The sequence below is a fragment of the Pipistrellus hanaki genome (genome assembly GCF_964339955.1).
Source record: "Pipistrellus hanaki genome assembly, chromosome: 3".
Taxonomy (NCBI): Eukaryota; Metazoa; Chordata; class Mammalia; order Chiroptera; family Vespertilionidae; genus Pipistrellus; species Pipistrellus hanaki.
The window spans coordinates 119,328,479-119,347,873 of record NC_140505.1 but is presented as its reverse complement, the minus strand read 5'-3'; positions in this window follow the sequence as shown (position 1 = coordinate 119,347,873).

The window sequence follows — 19,395 nt, the reverse complement described above, 5'->3', positions numbered from 1 at the left end:
CACTCTTTTCAACAAGTGGTGCTAATAATTGAATAGCAAAAACAAGCAAAAACAAATAAGAAAAAAAAAAAAATCCTCAACTTTTACTGTATATCACATACAAAAAGTAACTTAAAGTATATTGTAGACCTTAAAAAAACTTCTAAAATAAAATGTAGGAGAAAATATGTGTGACCTTTGGTAAAGGAAAGATTTTTTTAGGATTCAAAAACATGAACCATAAGTGAAAAATGACAAATTAGACTTCATCAAATTTAAAATATCTGCTCTTCAAAAGACATTGTTAAGAAAATTTTAAAAAGGCCAAGGATTGGTTAAAACACACACACACCCACACACACACACACACACACACACACACATATATATAATATATATATATATATATATATATATATATATATATATATATATATATGTTTGCATATCTCATACCTGTTAATGAGACTGCAGAATACATGAAAATAATACAATTCAAGTCCTGATCGGTGTGGCTCAGTTGGTTGGACTATCGTCCCTTAAAGATAAATATATACTTGCCATATGACCCAACAATTCCACTCATAGATATTTAACCAAGAGAAATGAACACACATTGTCCATTCATGTGTTAATAATTGCTTTATTCATCAAAAGGCAAATGAATAAAAATGTTATGGTACTTTCATACAACAGAATACTTCTCAGCAACAAAAAGCAATGAACTGGTACATATAGTATAGATGAATTTCAAAAGCATTACAGTAAGTATGTAGGTGAAATAAGTCAGATATAATAGACTTCATGCAGTATGGTTCCATTTATATAAAAAGTAAAAACTAGAAACTGAAAACATATGGGTCCTTGCTTGCCAGTGGGCCAAAGTTGAAGGGAAGGATTATCTAGAGAGAGGCATGAAGGAACTTTTGGGTGATGAAAATGTCCCATATCTTAATATTAGTGTTAGATATACAACTTGTATGTTAGTCAAAATCAATTAAACTGTACACTTAGAGTAAAACGGAAGAATAGTATGCATGTAAATTATATCTCAATAAATCCTGACCTTTAGAAAAGCTTAGTTTTGAATCACCAATGGCCAATGATTTAATCAATCATGCCTCAACTGAAGCCTCAATAAAACCCCAAAAGGATGGGGTTCAGAGAGCATCTGGTGCTGATGCCCAACACCTGCAACTGGCTACCCCCTCCTGGCTTCTGCAGCGGAATACAGCCACCTCTTGTCACTGTGGAGGGACTTGGAAGAGGATGGGCCTAGACTGATTCAACATGGAGCAGAAAAATGAAGGAGCCAGATCCTAGGAACAAAAAATTGCCAAATGCAGTCAGTCCCTCCCATCAAAGCCAAGACTGAGCTGATGTTTCCAACTAGCAGGGCAGCAGATGGAAGACCTCCTGGGCCACCATGAGTATTGGGTAAGTCAGGGCCCAGCATGTCCTCATCATGAGAAAGAAGTTCTACTACTTTGGAACCAAACTTAAGCAGCTGGGTATTGAAGTTTCAGCTTTGATTTTTTTCTATGAAATCGTTCAGGTTATTAAAATGCTGGACCTAAAACAAAACAAACAAACAAACAAACAAACAAAAAACTAAGAAAAAGACCAAGTTTATCAGAGAGAAAATATAAATTATTTTCATTTCTAGAGCTAAATTATAGTTTTAGAGAACTGAATCTCAGGATTTTCCCCCCAAAATGAGAGGCATTGGCGTATACTTTAAATACAGAGAGGAACAGATGCATTGGCTCAGTGTCTCCTGAGTTTGTGTGCTATTTGGAAATTGGATTGTTTTGACAAATTACTTGCTAGCCAGGAAAAGCATTAAGGGATTATTTGCCCACTGCAATTTCAAATTTCTCCCTAATGATAAAATCATTTGAAATACAAGACAATAGCCAAACTAGTTTTATTCAGGGAGATATTATTTCATACATAGACACACCAGGAAAAAGTATAAACAAAAAAAGAAATAATACTTCTTTTTCTAATTTTAACTTACTTTCAGTGTTATAAACAATAGCAGCAAACAACTTCAATCCTAAACAGCACAAAAGTCAGAATTCCTTTTAAGTGCTTTACAACTTAAAGACTAGAAATAGTTGGTGAATGTAGGCATTATAAACTTCATGTTGCAGTTTAAATCTTTACTTCTCAGTCCACTTTATTTCCTACTTAATGCTAACTCTTCAAGGATATTATTGAACTATATCAGTGTTTTTACTTGTTATGTGCTATACTATGCATTATAGAACATCTTGCTTCCAAATCATTTTTATTTAATACTAGAGGCCCAGTGCACAAAATTTGTGCACAGGTAGGGTCCCTAGTGGCTACTGGTTGCCAGTCAGGGCCTCCCTTCCCCAGCTGCCGACTGGGGTCTTCCCTCATTCCAGGCCTCTCCCTGGTGGTCAGCACATGTCATAGCGAGCAATTGAACTCACTATGGGGACACTTTACATATTAGGCTTTTATATATAGAGATAAGTGGTTTCCTTCAGTAAAGCAAATATTTAAAATCTTTTATAAAATTAATGTTCTTCATTTGTTTGTTAATATTGTAGAACATTAACATTATCTGTCTTATTCAAAATAATTCTTTTCTTGCCCATAATTCATAGAATGAAGAACCACCTCTTATTTGAAATGAGTTTCAGCTTAACTATCTAATGAATTAATTATTATATTTAGTGTTGTCATAACATTAGCTGTTTTAAAGAACTAAGGGTAGAAGTTTAATTTATTTTTAAATTTTTTTTTTCCAGAAGGAACAACTAACTGCATAATTCAGGTGTATTTTTTATTTTTTTCTGTGATCTCTAAGTAATTGCTTACTGTATTTACATGGGGTCTGTTATTACTGTATTTACATCGAGATCTGCTGCTGTCTAATACCCTCGCTGCTTGCCAAATGGGATTAGTTAAATCAGTGAAAGTGAAATAAAATAAAAAGTTCAGTTTCTCAGTCACACTAGACAAATTTTGCATGATCAGTAGCTCTCTGTGTTTCCCAGCTATTCTATTGGGCAGCACAGGTAGAGCATTTCCGTGATCACAGCAGTTCTATAGGGCAGTGCAGGTCTAGATGAGGGTCAGAAAACTTTTTTCTTAAAAAGCTGGATGGTAAATATTTTAGAATTTATGGGCCAATGGGCAAAAGTATTCCATTGTGTAAATATGTACCATAGCTTTTTTTTTTAAAGAATATGTTTTTATTGATTTCAGAGAGGAAGGACAAGGGAGAAAGAGATGAAAACATCAATGATGAGAATCATCAATCAATTGCCTCCTGCAAGCCCCGCACTGAGGATTGAGCCCACAACTTGGACATGTGCCCTGACTAGAAATTAAACAGTGACCTCCTGGTTCATGGGTGGATACTGTGGATACTCAACCATTGAGCCACACTGCCTGAGTTTTTATTTTCTATTTTTATTTTTTTAATATACCACAGCCCCCCCCCCCCCTTATCTCCTAATGGGTACCTAGTCTGTTTCTAGATCTTAGCTATTGTAAGTTGTGCTGCTTTGAACATAGAGATGTATACATTCTTTCTGGTTGGTGTTTCAGGATCCTTAGGATATATTCCCAGAAGTGGGATTGCTGGGTCAAATGACAGTTCCATTTTAATTTTTTGAGGAAACTCTATACTCCTTTCCACAGTGGCTTCCCCAGTCTGTATTCCCACCAGCAGTACATGAGGGTTCCTTTTTCTCCGCATCCTCGCCAGCACTTGTTTTTTGATTTATTGCTGGTAACCATTCTGGCAGGAGTTAGTTGATACCATATTGTGATTTTAATTTGCATCTCTCTGATGATTAGTGACCTTGAGCATTTTTTCATATGTCTCTTAGCCAGCTCTCTGTCCTTATTAGAGAAGTGTCTATTCAGGTCCTTTGCCCATTTTTTAATTGGATTGTTTGTCTATATCATCTGTTTTATAGATATAATAGCTATAAAACAGACGATATGATAAAAAATTGTACTTGCTAAAATAACATTTATTTATGTTTGATGTTTTATTTTTCTCTACTAGAACATTTTTTTTCTGGAAATGATCTGAGATTTATTATTGCTAAAAGAACCACTAGATAGAACATGTTTGAGAGCACAGGCTTTGGAGCGAGGCAGACCTGAGTTGAAATGAAGCTTAGCCTATTGGCCATTTGACTTTGGGCCAGCTGCCTAGGCTGCTTCAGAAGCCTATTTTTTTTTCAATTATAGTTGACATTCAATATTATTTTATATTACTTTTAGGTGTACAGCAAAATGGATAGACATTTTTATAATCTATGTAATAATCCACCGGTGAGTCTAGTATTCCACCTGGCATTGTACATAGTTAATACACTATTTTTTACTATATTCCCTGTGCTGTACTTTACATACCTGTAACTATTTTATAACTACCAATTTGTACTTCTCAATCTGTTTACCTTTCACCCATCCCCCATAGAATCTTTTATAATAAAAGTGTATATATTACATATTTCCTTGTAACCAGAAAAACTTGCCATAGATTAACTGCTAAAATAGTCCCCACTCATTATTTTTATATTAAAATTCTTATTTTAATATAAAAGCCTTCATTAAACAAAACAATAAGATGCACCTAAAACTAGGCTAATGTGACAGATTTTTTTTTTTTTAAGAACATATGACCTCCTTTCATTTATGAGAACTTGCTATATACAAAATCAGTGAAAATAAAAATATATACTGTACTGTCTTTCCATATATTGGCAATATTCCTCAAGATTATATTTGATTTTCTGAGGACATTTGTGCTCTTTGCAGTTCATTTAAATATGGCCTTTTTTATTGTGGCATCAATAACTTTATATAAAGCTAAATATTTAATCACTGAGCAGGTAAGAGAAAATTGAGTGAACAGAAGCAATTCTAAACTGAACACATGCCTTGAATGACAAATAGGCCAAATTGAAATTGTTTAGAGATAAATCATGTGCCACATACCTACTTTGCTTCAATAAGTAAACCCCACATTGTAAAATATGGCTGACTTTACATCAAGATGAGGATGAAGTAAAGGAATAAAATATTCCCTTAGGTCATGACATTGAGTTTTCATTCTTCAATTTCACTAAAATTACAGAGCCTAGGAACCAATTCTTCTGCTGACTCAGGTTAACAATGTTCTTTTACGGTGACAAATGAAGTAGACCAAGAAACTAGAAATTGACATTCTCTGCACAGCTTTTTAGAACAATTCATGTTGGTATAATGGAGTTTCAAAACAAATTATTTAAAAAATTTATATTGACCAAATCCATCAAGAAAAGACCACCTTCCAATCACTAGGCCTCACACTACTTTTCTTCTGTTTCCTCTGCACAATGTGCAGCACGGAGCTGCTACGGTGGGTCTCCAATGCAGCTTTCCGTATAAACAGTCTACTTCCTTGGCCAAGGCAAATGGCCTCAATTCAGTTTTGCTAAGAAAGCGTAAGAGAAAGACAACGAGAAAGAGAAAGTTTTGCCGATTTAATCCAGAGGGTCGAAGGCCTAGCCCAGCCATCCGGGCTTTGTTATCTTGGATGAAGTCACATTGACAACAAGTATGTTTTTCTTGTGAAATGTGGAGTTTCTTCTAAGCACCTGAGAGAACATCTACAGGTGAGTGCATCCTGTGCTTCTCCCATCTGAGGTGCCTCTGTCTCCAGGAAGAAGCTGCACCCACAGTCACATCCCTGATGACCCAGAGGCACTTTCTGAGGGTTTCCATTTGGAGAGATGAAAGTGCTGCTGGGTCATAGGAGGCGAGGGGGTAGGACTTACAGGCTATCTCCGTTCCACTCCACCCTTTGTTTCTGTACAATCATGTGTGAATTGAATCAGTATGTCCTAGCCCTATTCTTGAGATCTCAACCATATCAAAATTCATTTGGCAAAAGTCCAGACTCTACTTGCATTTCAAATGTCCCAACATTATCATCTGTCATGGAGACCCTTCATGGGTCTTTTTGATTCCTCTAGCTCAGGGGTAGGAACATTTTTCTGCCAAGGGCCATTTGGATATTTATAACATCATTTGAAAGCCATACAAAATTATCAACTTAAAAATTAGCCTGCTATATTTGATCAAACATATAATGAACTCACCCCTAATGCCTTGGCAGGGCCAGACCAAATTATTTCACAGGCCTTATATGGCCCTCAGGCCGGACATTTCCCCGTTCTGCTCTAGCTCCTCAAGAAAATAAGAGTTGCTAGGATCGCATTCCCCGGCAGAAGCTCTCTGCATCAGTCCAGATTAAGCCTCAGAGCCTAAGGAAAATGATGGCCAACAATTACTAGTTTATTTCAGAAAGCAGCTCTCTTTTCTCTGAAATTTTTGTTTATGTTATTTCCTTACTCTCTGATACATTTAAAAATATGCTCTTTTTTTTTGTAGTTTCTTTTCTTTTTTTGATTATTGCAGTATAAGAATTGGTTTGCTATCCTGCCCCAAATCAGACCTATTGATATTACATTTATTTTGTAAATGCACAAAATTCGTGTAAGGGGCTCAGCCCTCAAAGCCACGGTGGCTTGCCTCAGCCCTTTCAGTCCTGGCTTCATCCAGAAGGTCTTTCAGCTATCCGGTCTAATTAGCATACTATAGTTTTATTATTATAGATTATTATAGATGCTGACATATATGTCTCCTCCGCCTCATTAATGCCTCTATTCTGTACAGCAAAGGTGAAACCTATTACATTGCACTCTCTTTTCTGAAGGGGTAGAAATGAATATCAAGTGCTTTGTAGAGTTTGGAAACAAACTATAATCATTTTCATTGTTATACAGGATGTAGCAAAAGTAGTTGCTTATTTTCCATATGGAAAATAATATATAAATTATATATATATGTATATATGTATATATATATATGTGTGTGTGTACGTATGTATGTGTATATTTATATATACATATAAAGCCAGGGTCATAGCATCTACAATAACTGAAGGCTCGATTGAATGCCAGGCTATACATGCAGCAGGTGAGTGGGTTGAACTGTTGACCTCTCGGGTAGAGAGAGAGAGGCGAGCTGATCAGCAGTGGAACGGCTGATGGAGAAGCCTGGAGAGAGAAGGAGGGTGATTTGACCCTGCTTCTCTCTCTAGGCCTTGCCAGTAGGCAAGCCTCTCTCTCTCCCAGAGGTCAGCAGTTCAGTCCACTTAACTAGCAGCCTGGGTCAGTTGCTGATCAGCCTTGCCTCTATGATCAGGCCCTGGAAATAGGCCCAGAGATACTGATTGGCATAGAAACTGACCAATCAGATCCAAATTTGGGTGAAGTGCCGGAGCCAATGGCTGCCTAGGAGACAGAGCTTTTGATGCTGACTGGCTAAGAAACTGACCAATCAGAACCAAATCTGGGTGAGCTGCAAAGGCAGAACTTAAGGTGGGGGCTGAGGAGGGGTTTTAAGGGCAATAGCTATTTGGTGTAAGGTGTAAGAAAGCCGTTCAATTTTCCATGACCAGTTTGGTAGTACAGTGCATATGGTTGGCTATCAGTCCAGATATAGGGATTATGTGTTTTTATCTGCCAAGAGCATCTCCTTCTGCTGAAAAAGGCTTTTCCTCTGCATTTAAGCAATCCTATCCTTTATAATCTATCTATACTAATAAAAGGATAATATGGTAATTAGATTGGGTGGACCGGCCATCTTCTAGACGTCTGACTTCCTTCCAGACAAAGCCATGGTGATGGGGGCCAAGGCAGAGGCAGTTAGGGGTGATCAGGCCAGCAGGGAGGGCAGTTGGGGGTGAGATCAGGCCAGTAGAGGAGGGAAGTTAGGAGTGATCAGGCAGTCAGGCAGAAAGGTTAGGGGTGATCAGGCAGGCAGAGGAGAGCAGTTAGAGGTGAAATCAGATTGAAGTTAATTGTGTCCACACGTCCCCATCTATCCACTTAGCATACACACACACACACACACACACACACACACACACCCCATTTACATGTGCATACACAAATGGCACTTAATGGCATATGAATTTTACCATCCTACCTTATGCTCTTGGGTGTAAAGGGCACAGATTAATACTCTTATTGATTGCTTTATGATTTTTTTCAAATAGACTTTATATTTTGAAATAATCTTAGATTTACAAAAAAGTTGTGAAAATAGAGTTCCCATATACTGCTCATCCACTTTCCTCTAATGTTATAGCTTACATTCCCATGGTGCATTTCTCAAACTAAAAAACCAACAATGGTACATTAATATTGATTTAACTCGATGTTATTCAAATTTCAATCATGTTCCAATAATGTAATTTTTCTGTTTTATGATCTACTCCAGGATACCACATTGCATTTAGTGTTTTGTGATGTTTTATAAAGTTCCACATTCCTGAATCCAGTGTCCTCTTTGCGTTTCTATATATTCATTTTATTCTCATTTGAGAATTGTGCTTGAGTGCCAAGGTGCCATGTTTTTCACACTCCAAACTCCTAGACAGACCTCTGAAGACTATTTGTCCCTTATTTATGACACTATACATTAAAGTAACTGAAAATTTTCTAAATAATGCTTACTTTGTGCAAAGTCCATGAACTCTAACCAGAGCACATAAATGTCAAATTTGAGCAATAAATTTTGATTGATTTTGAAATTCCATTTAAAGTACTATTTTTCTAAATAGATTCTCACGGAAAATATTTTAAAATATTGTTTTATAAAAATATTGTTTCCTATGGGATCTGAAAGTTCCTTACATAGTTTTTAGTGAAATATCAGAACAATTTAAATACTATTTCAGATTGTCAGAATGATGACATTTTTTAATGATTTTATTACAGTGATTTACAACTCAAGTCTGCAGTACTCCAAACATTGTTTTTCACTTCAACTAAACAATTGGCATTTTTGTTTTGTTCTTTTCCTTGTTGTGTACTCTATTCTGAATCACTTTCAAAATTATATTTCTAAAAAAAGTCTTATATTCAGGGGCCATTAAGTGAATGTGCATGAGTCATTATAGTCAATGAAATAAGCAGTGTGTGATTGAAGATTAAAGAAGGGAATGGTTTATGGTTCCATTAAAAGCACCAAGGTATTCCTGGAAAAGCTATGAAAATATGCTTTTCCATTAAGGAAAAGCACTTATCAATGCTGCTGGTCCTACTAAAGATTGTCTACTCTAACATAAAGCAGACATTTTTTATCACACACATGAGGAGGGCATTAGGCTTGATCATAGCCTAACTGTCTGCCAGGTAGAACTCCAACTTCTGAACAGAACTTTGTAGCGCTCATCAACTGCAGATGACTGCAAAGCTTGGCACCAGTTCAAGAGGCAGTCAAGATTCTGATTAAAGGTCCGGGCTTAGCGATCCATTTGGAAAGGTTTGGAATTAAAGGGGATTTAGCCTCAAAAGAAAATTGCTTAAGCATGGGTCACACACTGTGACTTGCAGTCTTACTTTGTTTGGCCTAGAGCAGGGGTCGGCAACCTTTAAGACATAAAGAGCCACTTGGACCTGTTTTTGAAGGAAAAAAAAAACCTGGGAGCCGCAAAACCATTGCGACATTTAAAACAAATATAACACTGCATATATTGTTTCTTACCTTAATGCTATATACCAGATCGTGCAGAAAAAGGATTTTTTCACTTAACAAAAAGAGCCGCATGCGGCTCCGGAGCCGCAGGTTGCCGACACCTGGCCTAGAGTGTTTTCTTTGTTTGTTTTTAATATTTGAATCAGGTGTTGAACTTTTACATAGTGGGATATTTCACTATAAAATCCCTAATTGCCCTCATTTATACATGCCCTCATTTATACCTAGCAACAAGCTAGGTATGAGTAGCAGGCCCTCTGCTGTACGCAGTCCCCACCACAGGCAGGTTTCCCTGCCCCACAGCTAATGTCATCCTCCCTCCACACACAGCTGTTTTCCTCTGATGAGAAGGCTGTTTCCACGGTGCTGGTCAAAGTAGAAAACGGAATTGTGTTTGAGAAGGCAGTTTGTTTTCATTCATTGATGTTCCTAACTGGCCTAGAGGATTTTTGATCTTGTGGCCCTGGGTGAAACAGTGTCATAATGTTTATCACAGGGTCGTGTCCCACTACCCTGACTTGCTTTTTTTTTTTTTTTTTAATATATATTTTTTATTGATTTTGTACAGAGAGGAAGGGAGAGAGATATAGAGCTAGAAACATCGATGAGAGAGAGTCATGGATCAGCTGCCTCTTGCACACCCCCTACTGGGGATATGCCCACAACCAAGGTACATGCCCTTGACCGGAATCGAACCCAGGTCCCTTCAGTCCCCAAGCCGACGCTCTATCCATTGAGCCAAACCGGTTTTGGCCTGACTTGCTTTTTAAAAAAATATATATTGTTATTAATTTCAGAGATGAAGGGAGGTGGAGGGGGAGATAGAAATATCAATGATGAAAATCATTGATCAGCTGCCTCCTGCACGCCCCCACTGGGGATCGAGCCTGCAAAGCCTGGCATGTGCTCTGTCCTGGACTCAAACCGTGACCTCTGGGTTCCTAGGTCGATGCTCAACCACTGAGCCACACAAGCAGGGCCCACTCCCCTGACTTTAAAATTGGAATTGAGATCTGAGTCCAAACTTAGTGATTTTTAGTTATAAATCTCTTTGACCCAATTGCTTACAGTAATAGCTTAGTGGTTTTAAGCCCAGACTCTAGCTAGACTGCATAGGTTCAAGTTCCTACTCTGCTACTTATAACCATGTGTCCTTAGGCAAGTCACTCAACCTCTTCATGTAGTTTCCTCTTCGGTAAAAGGAGGATAAAAATAGTACCGACATCCCGGATTCTTGTGAGGATTCTAGGAGTCAACTGTGGGAAGCACTGAAAATGGGCCCTGGTGTATTTACTATGCCACATACATGTCAGCTATTGCAGTTGTTACTCGCTTTCTGATTAGCTGATGCATAATTTATTATATGTTGCTCACATTGTCTCCTAATTATAAGTGACTGGTAAAAGGAAATTCATCATGGTGTCTGGCCTTCAGCCACACTTTGTACCTCCCTGGGTCTGCACCAGCTCTAGGGTTTGGCCACGTATTTGCATACTGAAGGAGGTAAATAATTAAGGTCGAATAAAATACACTTGGAAATGACAGGGACCTTAGAGATCATCTAGCCTAGGAGTTGGCAAACTTCTTCTTCTGCAAAGGGCCAGATTGTAAATATTTTGGCTTTGTGGCCATATGGTTTCTGTATGGCAACTGCTCAACTCTGCTGTTGCAGCTCAAAGGCAGCCTAGACAATAGGGAATGAATGGGCGTGCTGTGTTCCACTAACACTTTATTTATGGACACTGAAATTTGAATTGCATGTAATTTTCACATATGAAATGCTCTTCTCTCCCCTATCCCCCAGCCAACCATTTAAAAATGTAAAAGCCATTCTTACCTCACTGGCTATAAAAAACAGGTGTAGGGCCAGATTTGGCTGATCCTTGATCTAGTCCAAAGCTTGCAAACTCCAGCGTTTTCTCCTGGGAATTGTACCTGGAAATTTTTTGTTGAAGAATGAAGCTACCTGGGCCCCACTCCAAACCCACGAAATAAAAATACCTGGATGGTGAGCAATGGACTCTTTTCTGTGAACATGTGTGTTATCCCCACTAGTGTGGCTCCAGAAACCCCACTTTGCAAAACTACCCACGGCCTTCAAACGAATATGGAGACTTCATGCAAACCTAGAAGTGATTTATGAAGGTTGACTATAACAGGTGCCACACTGCAAAAGAAAATGGGATCGCTTGTGACCTAAGTTATTTAAACTTAGTCTTTGCATTATTTTGTTTTTATTAGCAAAGTCTCCTGACAACAGAGATCATTATTTTCTTTTATTGTTTTGGAGAGATGTGGTAGGACCTTGAAATTACCCTAAAATAACGGCACATTGGAGAAATCTCATTTTGTGTTTTTGTCAAGGTAGAAAACAGGTGCATATTTATTGAAACAGTCTCTGTGGTGTCAAAAATAAAATAAAATCTGAGCAACTGGTCTGGTGAATAAATTCGGGTGTATGCTTGCTTGAAATATTATGTCACTGTGTAAAGAATTTGTTTGAGCCACATGTACTGCCCTGGAGCAAAGATGTTCATGCAAATAACCAAAAAACAACAACAAAAAAGCAAAATGCAGAGTAATGTGTACAATATGATTCCATTTTCATTTAAAAGGAAATATATTGATGACATTGGTTACCTTGGGCAGCAAAACTGAAGGCTGAAGTAGAGGATGAAAGATAATATTTTTCTTTAAACCTTCCTTTATTGTTTAATTTTATAGGAATAATTTTGAAATTAAAAATTTAATAGAAACAAAAATTCTAATGGCCATCATCCCTTATTTGGCATAAGAATCCATTTCCATGACAAGAAAGAGAAGTAGGCTTCTGAGACTCACCAACCCAAATTTTAATTTCCAATGTAAACCTGGCTGTAAAATCGCACAATTATCATCTTTTTTTCCTAACTCAAGTCAACAGTTCCAGAGAATCTTGCTCCAAAGGGAGAAGTTCATTTTTTCTTTATTAGAAAAGAAATTTCTGTTGTTTAACCATTTTGGTACTTTGTTATGGCTGCCTGCGAATAAAACAAAACATGGCTCTGAAAATCCTGGGGTTAGTTAATGCAGGCACAGATGAATTCTCCCATTGTGCTGTCTCTCTTAACTTCATTCTCAGTTCAGCATCCTCTCCAGGCCTCACCTATGCCCTATCCCAGGCTGATGTAGTGATTCTAGGTCACCAGCTGCTTCTGGTGATTGTAGTGCATGATCCTAATGAAATCACCGGGGGTAGACTGTTGCTCTTCTCCCACAGTTCTGACAAAAGGCTCAAGATGGAGTCTTACTAGGCTAGCTTATAGCAAATCCTACCCAAAATCAATTACTATGGATTGGCTAAGCTCCCCCTAGCTCCTAGCTCCCCCTGGAGCAGGCAGCCTATGGTCAGTCCCCTTTGAACCATTGGTGTGAGTGGAGGAGGGTGGCTTCCCAGAGTGAAATACAGAGGGATGCCCCAGAAGAAATACCAGGCAGACAACACGGTGAGGTCACCACCATGTTATAAACCATATACTGGGCCTTTAATGTTCAGTGAAGGCCATGTGTTGAAATGCTGAGGGTGTCTGTGAAAATGGGAAGCCAGAGGCATACCCTCAGCGATTCTGATTAGATGCCTATCTCAGAAGCCTTTCTAGGGTCAGGAACAAGAAGCTGAAGTCTGAAATACTATTTCATTTGGTAGCTTAATTCTGATATTCAGTCTATTTAGGTATACATTATTGGAAACTAACGAGAGTGTGATATTTTGATAAAAATACATAAATAGTCTTTCTCCTAGTATCTGGCACAGAGCTCCTAAATCCTTTGGAATTTTTTTTTTAATCCTTACCTGAGGATATGCTTATTGATTTGAGAGAGGGGAAGGGAGAGGAAGAGAGAGAGAGATGAGGTAACATAGAAACATTGATTGGTTGGTTGCCTTCCCAAACTCACCCAGACCAGGAGTCCAATTCACAAGCAACCCAGGTATGTGCTCTGACTGGAAATTGAACCCACAGCCTTCCCGTGTATGGGAGGGTGCTCCAACCAACTGAGCCACACTGGCCAGGGCAACCCTGGAATTTAATTTTCACCTGAAGATATTTTTATTGATTTTAGAAAGAGAAAGGAGGAGAGAGAGAGATAGATAGATAGATAGAGAGAGAGAGAGAGAGAGAGAGAGAGAGAGAGAGAGAGAGAAACTTCAATGTGAGAGGGAAACATCAATTGGGACCAAACCGGCAACCTAGATGTGTGCCCTGGTTGGCAATTGAACCCACAACCTTTGGTGTACAAGATCTCCAACCAACTGAGCCACCGGCCAGGGCAGCTCTTGGAAATTTTTAAGTGGTAAGAGCAACAAAGGTGTCCTAATATTCCTAACAAACCTCTTTCAGCCACACCTGATCTTGCGTAAGTTAGTAAAGTGACTTTTGTAAGCATCTAAGGGTAGGAGCTGGTTGCTAAGGAAACCAATTGTCTGATTAGAGGGTAGGCACATTCAGCCCACGCCCCACCCCCACTCCCACCCCTGGGAAGGGGAGAGGGGCTGGAAGTTGAATCTCCAATGGCAATGATTAATCAGTCCCGCCTGTGTAATGAAATCTCTGTAAAAACTCAAAGGATGGGGTTTGGAGATCTATCGAGTTTGTGAACATGGAGATTTGGGGACAGCATGAAAGCCCCTGCCTTTCCCTGTACTTGACCCCATGCACATCTTCCATCTATTATAAGTGTTCCTGAGTGACATCCTTTTATAATAAACTAATGATCTGAAATTCAAACTGTTTTTTTTCTGAGTTCTGTGAGCTGCTCTAGCAAATTAATTGAACCTATGTTTGGGTCCAGGTGGGGAGGTGTTGGAAACATCAGTTGATAGCTAGTCAGTCAGAAGCACAGGTGATACTCAGCCCTTAATCTGTAGGACCTGATGCTGTCTCTAGGTAGATAGTGTCAGAATTGAGTTGCATTTTAGGACACTCAGCTGGTGCTGGAGAATTGCTGGCTGGCAGTGTGGAAACACCTCCCTCACACACCCGTTGGAATTGGTGACCAGAACTTAGACGTCCGCAATTCAACCATTTTTAATGTATGTGTAAGATACTCCTACTAAAATGCAGCTGTGTAACTGAAATAACATTCCTTTCTCTAGAAACTGACAAAACTGGTAAGTAAAAGAATTAAGATTGCTCTTTGAGAAACAAATTATGAGATAAACAATGAATGGATTAGAATATAAATATGCAAAGCAAACAAAAGAAGCCAGAACGAGCTAAAGGCAGCAGGAAAATAAATATGCAATGCACTCTTATTACTTTATTTTTGTGACTTATCATGTATATTTGGTGCCAAACATTTTCACTTCCAACAGGAAAAGGACTATAGAATATTTTTCATCCACACACCACTTACTCCCTTCCAAGTATTGGTCACTGCTAAATTTGTTCATTTTAACTGCAATCGGTACCCTGTTTTTTTTTTATTTCTGGGATTTATTTTGTTTTGATTTGGTTTCTGCCAAATAAACATGGAAACAAAAATCCAAATGAAAGGATGGGCTAGGTAAGAAGGAAGAGAAGAACGGGGAGCGTGGGAAGGCTGTGAAATCTCTTCCGCTGAGTCTCCTAGCTGAAACAGCAGCGTGGACATCCAAAAATAAAGCTGAGCAAATCTCGATTGTAATAGCAATCATTCAGCTTTCAGGAGCATCAAAATATCTATGAATATTCATATTAATGAGGTGTGAAATCTTGCTCTGAAACCGTTGGGGGAAGAAATAATTGCAAATGAGTATTTAAGTAGCAATGGGAAATTAATTGTGATATTCTCCTTTCTCTAAGCAACAGAAAATAATTCTGTCCTTATATTAAACAGAAATGGGGTTTGTTAAAAGACTAAAGTTAAGTTCAGAGAAGCACCAGAAAGCCAGAAAATCAAGCTTAGCATGATGCAGAAATAGGCTCTGACCAGAGCCAAAATCAGGCTGCAAGCCAGTCTAATGAGACCACCATTGCTGCCACCATGGGAAACTGGACTTGCAGTTCGCTTGCTCACTCGCTCACCCTCCATACGGGTGTCATTGCCACACGTATCCCAGGATCTGTTTTACAAATATTCATTTTAAAGGTTATTTCCCTAACAGCAGCTCCATCATATAAAGAAAGTTAACCATAACCAAATTGTTTGTATTTAACTTATCTAAAGAAAGAACCCTTGATCAACATCTAATAAAAGTGAAAATGCTTATATTTTATCACCCAGTAATTCCACTCTGGCGTGTATGCCAGGGGAAACTCACTCAGGATGCACAAAGAGCTCCATATTTAAAGATGTCCCTTGAAAATGAGTGTCCTCTGCACTCCTCTCATTGGTGGCAAAAGTGAGCAATTAAAAATTTCTTAGACATTATAGAATGGCGTAAAACAATTTATAAAAAGTCAGTGTGAATCAGAAGAGAGATTTTGAATATTTGTGAAAGCCTGGATTGCTGGGGTAAACCCAACAAAATTATGTATAACAAAGGTACATCTTTTTCTTCACTTTTTATAAGTACAGAATGAAAAAAGCCTAACTTGTGAGAATATTTCCTATTAAAATAACTTGAAGAGTTTGAGTTGATCACAAACGTAATATGCATGTTATGTGATTGCTAACTTAGCCTTGCTCTTAGGTTACCTCTGGGCCTCATGTTCAATTAGGGTGGAGGGACATTGACAAACTGGAAAACCTATAGAGGGAGATTAAGATAAGTATGCTATCTTACTAATAAAAGCCTAGGGGGCACTCATGCATGATGTTGTCACAAGACAGCTGCCGCAAGATGGCTGCATACACAGAGGAGGCGGGTCCTGGTGGAGGAGCTGGTCACAGCAGGGGCAGGAAATTGGGGGCAATCAGGCCAGCAGGGAGGGCAGATTAGAGAGGGTGCAGGCTGGGCTGAGGGATACTCTTCCCCCTGCATGAATTTCGTGCACCGAGCCACTAGTATTATATAAAACACTAGAGGCCTGGTGCACAAATTCGTGCACCAGTGGAGTTCCTTGGCCTGGCCTGTGGGATCAGGCCAAAACCAAGTCGCCGACATCCCCTGAGTGTTTCCAGATTGCGAGAGGGTGCAGGCCAGGCTGAGGGACCCCACCAGTGCATGATTGATCAGGGCCAGGGAGGAATGTGGGAGGTTAGGCAGCCAGGGAAAGACTGCAGGAGGGCTCCTGGGCATGTCTGGCCCATCTTGCTCAGTCCTGATTGGTCAGACCCCAGAAGCAAGCTAATCTACAAGTTGGAGCGTCAGACTCTGGTGGTCAGTGCACATCATAGTGAACAGTTGAGTGGCCTTAGCATATCATTAGCATATTATGCTTTGATTGGTTGAGTGGAGGACTAGAACAATGGTCGGCAAAATCATTAGTCAACAGAGCCAAATATCAATAATACAATGATTGAAATTTCTTTTGAGAGCCAAATGTTTTAAACTTAAACTTCTTCTAACTCCACTTCTTCAGAATAGACTCGCCCAGGCCTTGGTATTCTGTGGAAGAGCCACACTCAAAGGGCCAAAGAGCTACATGTGGCTCGTGAGCTGTAATTTGCTGACCACGGGACTAGATGACCAGACACTTTTCATATTAGGCTTTTATTATGTAAGATAGGTGAAGGAAACAGAAACATTTGGCTGAAAATAGTGAATAAAGGAAGACATAACTGCCCATCTTTTAGTATTATGTGTAAGAGAGGGGGGAAATTTTAAGACCATAGAACTCCAGCTAAACATGATCTGTGATCCTCTGGGAACCTGGACAATCACATGAATATAAATTCTGTTTTGGTATAAGAACACACTTTCTGACAAGTTGGGAGAATCCAAGATGGCTGCACAGGTAAACACCTAGCTGCAGCCGCACACAACAATTTCAATAAAATACAACTAAAATATAAAATGGACATTACCCAGAACTACAGGAAAGTTGACTGACTGGAAATTCTACAAGAAGCAAGGAGAAAATTAGAAGGAAGAGCGGAGGAACTGTAAAAGCCTAAGGTTTAGAGACACACAGCGCGCAGAGAGGATGGAGCCGGAGAGGAAGGGCGGGGTGGCTGAATGCCTGCCTGGTGTTCCCTAGCAGGAAGGAGATAAAAGCTCCGACTGTGCTGGGCCCCAGTACTGACTGCTCTGAACACCCCCAATTCTAGGCCAGACCCCGGGGACCCAGGCTGAAACAGAGGGAGCTGGGCTATAAGGCGGAACCCCGGGGGAGCGGTGAAAGGAGGTCTCAGAGGCGCGCACATTGCGTGCAGAGAAGGGACCGTTGACTGTGCCGCAGGATTGCCCTGGCGGGAAGAAGACAGGGGCTCCAGACTGCTCTGAATGCCACCTCCAACTCCACTTCCAACTGAACTGAACCCCAATACCGGGCTCATTGCGGGAGACTGTTTGGTAGCAGGCGAAAATCGAGGGCACCTTTCTCTCAGAGGTGCTTGCAACGAGTACTGAAGGACCCTGAGACTCAGGATCCACATAGGGCGGGGCTGACAGAAGCCAAAGCTGTAGGCTCCACCCTGAAACCCCCACCCCATCAGGGAAGCTGCGAAAATGCTGAGACAAAATAGATCACAAACAAAAGAAATGGAGGACAAAAAGCGACTGGATATAGAGTTCAAATCTACGCTTATAAGGTTTTTCAAGAATTTCCTAGAAAAGATCGTTAAGACCTATGAGGATATGAAAAGGGATCAACTAGAATTAATAAGGAATCAACAAGAAATGATAAGGGATCAACAAGAAATAAAGAATACATTGTCTGAAATAAAAAATATTATACAGTGTCCTAAAAACAGAATGGAAGATTGCAAGAATCAAGTCAAAGATTTGGAACATAAAGAGCCAGAAGACACTCCTCCGCAGAAGCAAGAAGACAAGAGAATCCAGAAAATTGAAGATAATGTAAGAAACCTCTGGGACAACTTCAAGCGAACCAACATCAGAATTATGGGGGTCCCAGAAGATGAAAGAGAGCAAGATATCGAAAACATACTGAAAGAAATAGTGACAGAAAACTTCCCCCACCTGGTGAAAGAATTAGACTTACAAGTCCAGGAAGTGCACAGAACTCCAAACAAAAGGAATCCAAAGAGGACCACACCAAGACAAATCATAATTAAAATTCCAAGAGCAAAAGTAAAGAGAGAATATTAAAAGCAGCAAGAGCAAAGTAGGTAGTTACCTATAAAGGAGCACCTATACGATTGTCAGCTGATTTCTCTCAACAGAAACCATGCAGGCCAGACGGGAATGGCAAGAAATATTCAAGGTGATGAATAGTAAGAACCTACAGCCAAAGATAATCTATCCAGCAAAGCTATTACTCAGAATCGAAGGTCAGATAAAGAGCTTCACTAATAAAAAAAAAAAGCTAAAGGAGTTCATCAACACCAAACCAGAATTATATGAATTGCTGAAGGGAGTTCTTTCAGAAGAGAAAGTAAATAAAGATAAAAATTATGAACAACAAATACGTAACTATCAACAAGTGAATCTAAAAACCAAGGAAATTAAAAACAAAACAAAACTAATTAACAATATTAACTGTTGAATATAATAAAATCAGAGGTGTGGAAGGGGAGTGAACTGACGATTCTCGGGGAAAAGGGGAGAGGGAGATGTGGGAAGAGACTGAACATAAACTGTGCACCTATGGATGAGGACAATGCGGGGTGCGGAAAGGGCAGAGGGTGGGGTGGGAACCTGGTGGAGGAGAGCAATGGAGGGGGGGGGAGGGAAGGAACATTTGTAATAATATGAACAATAAAAATTTATTTAAAAAAAAAAGAACACACTTTCTAACATTT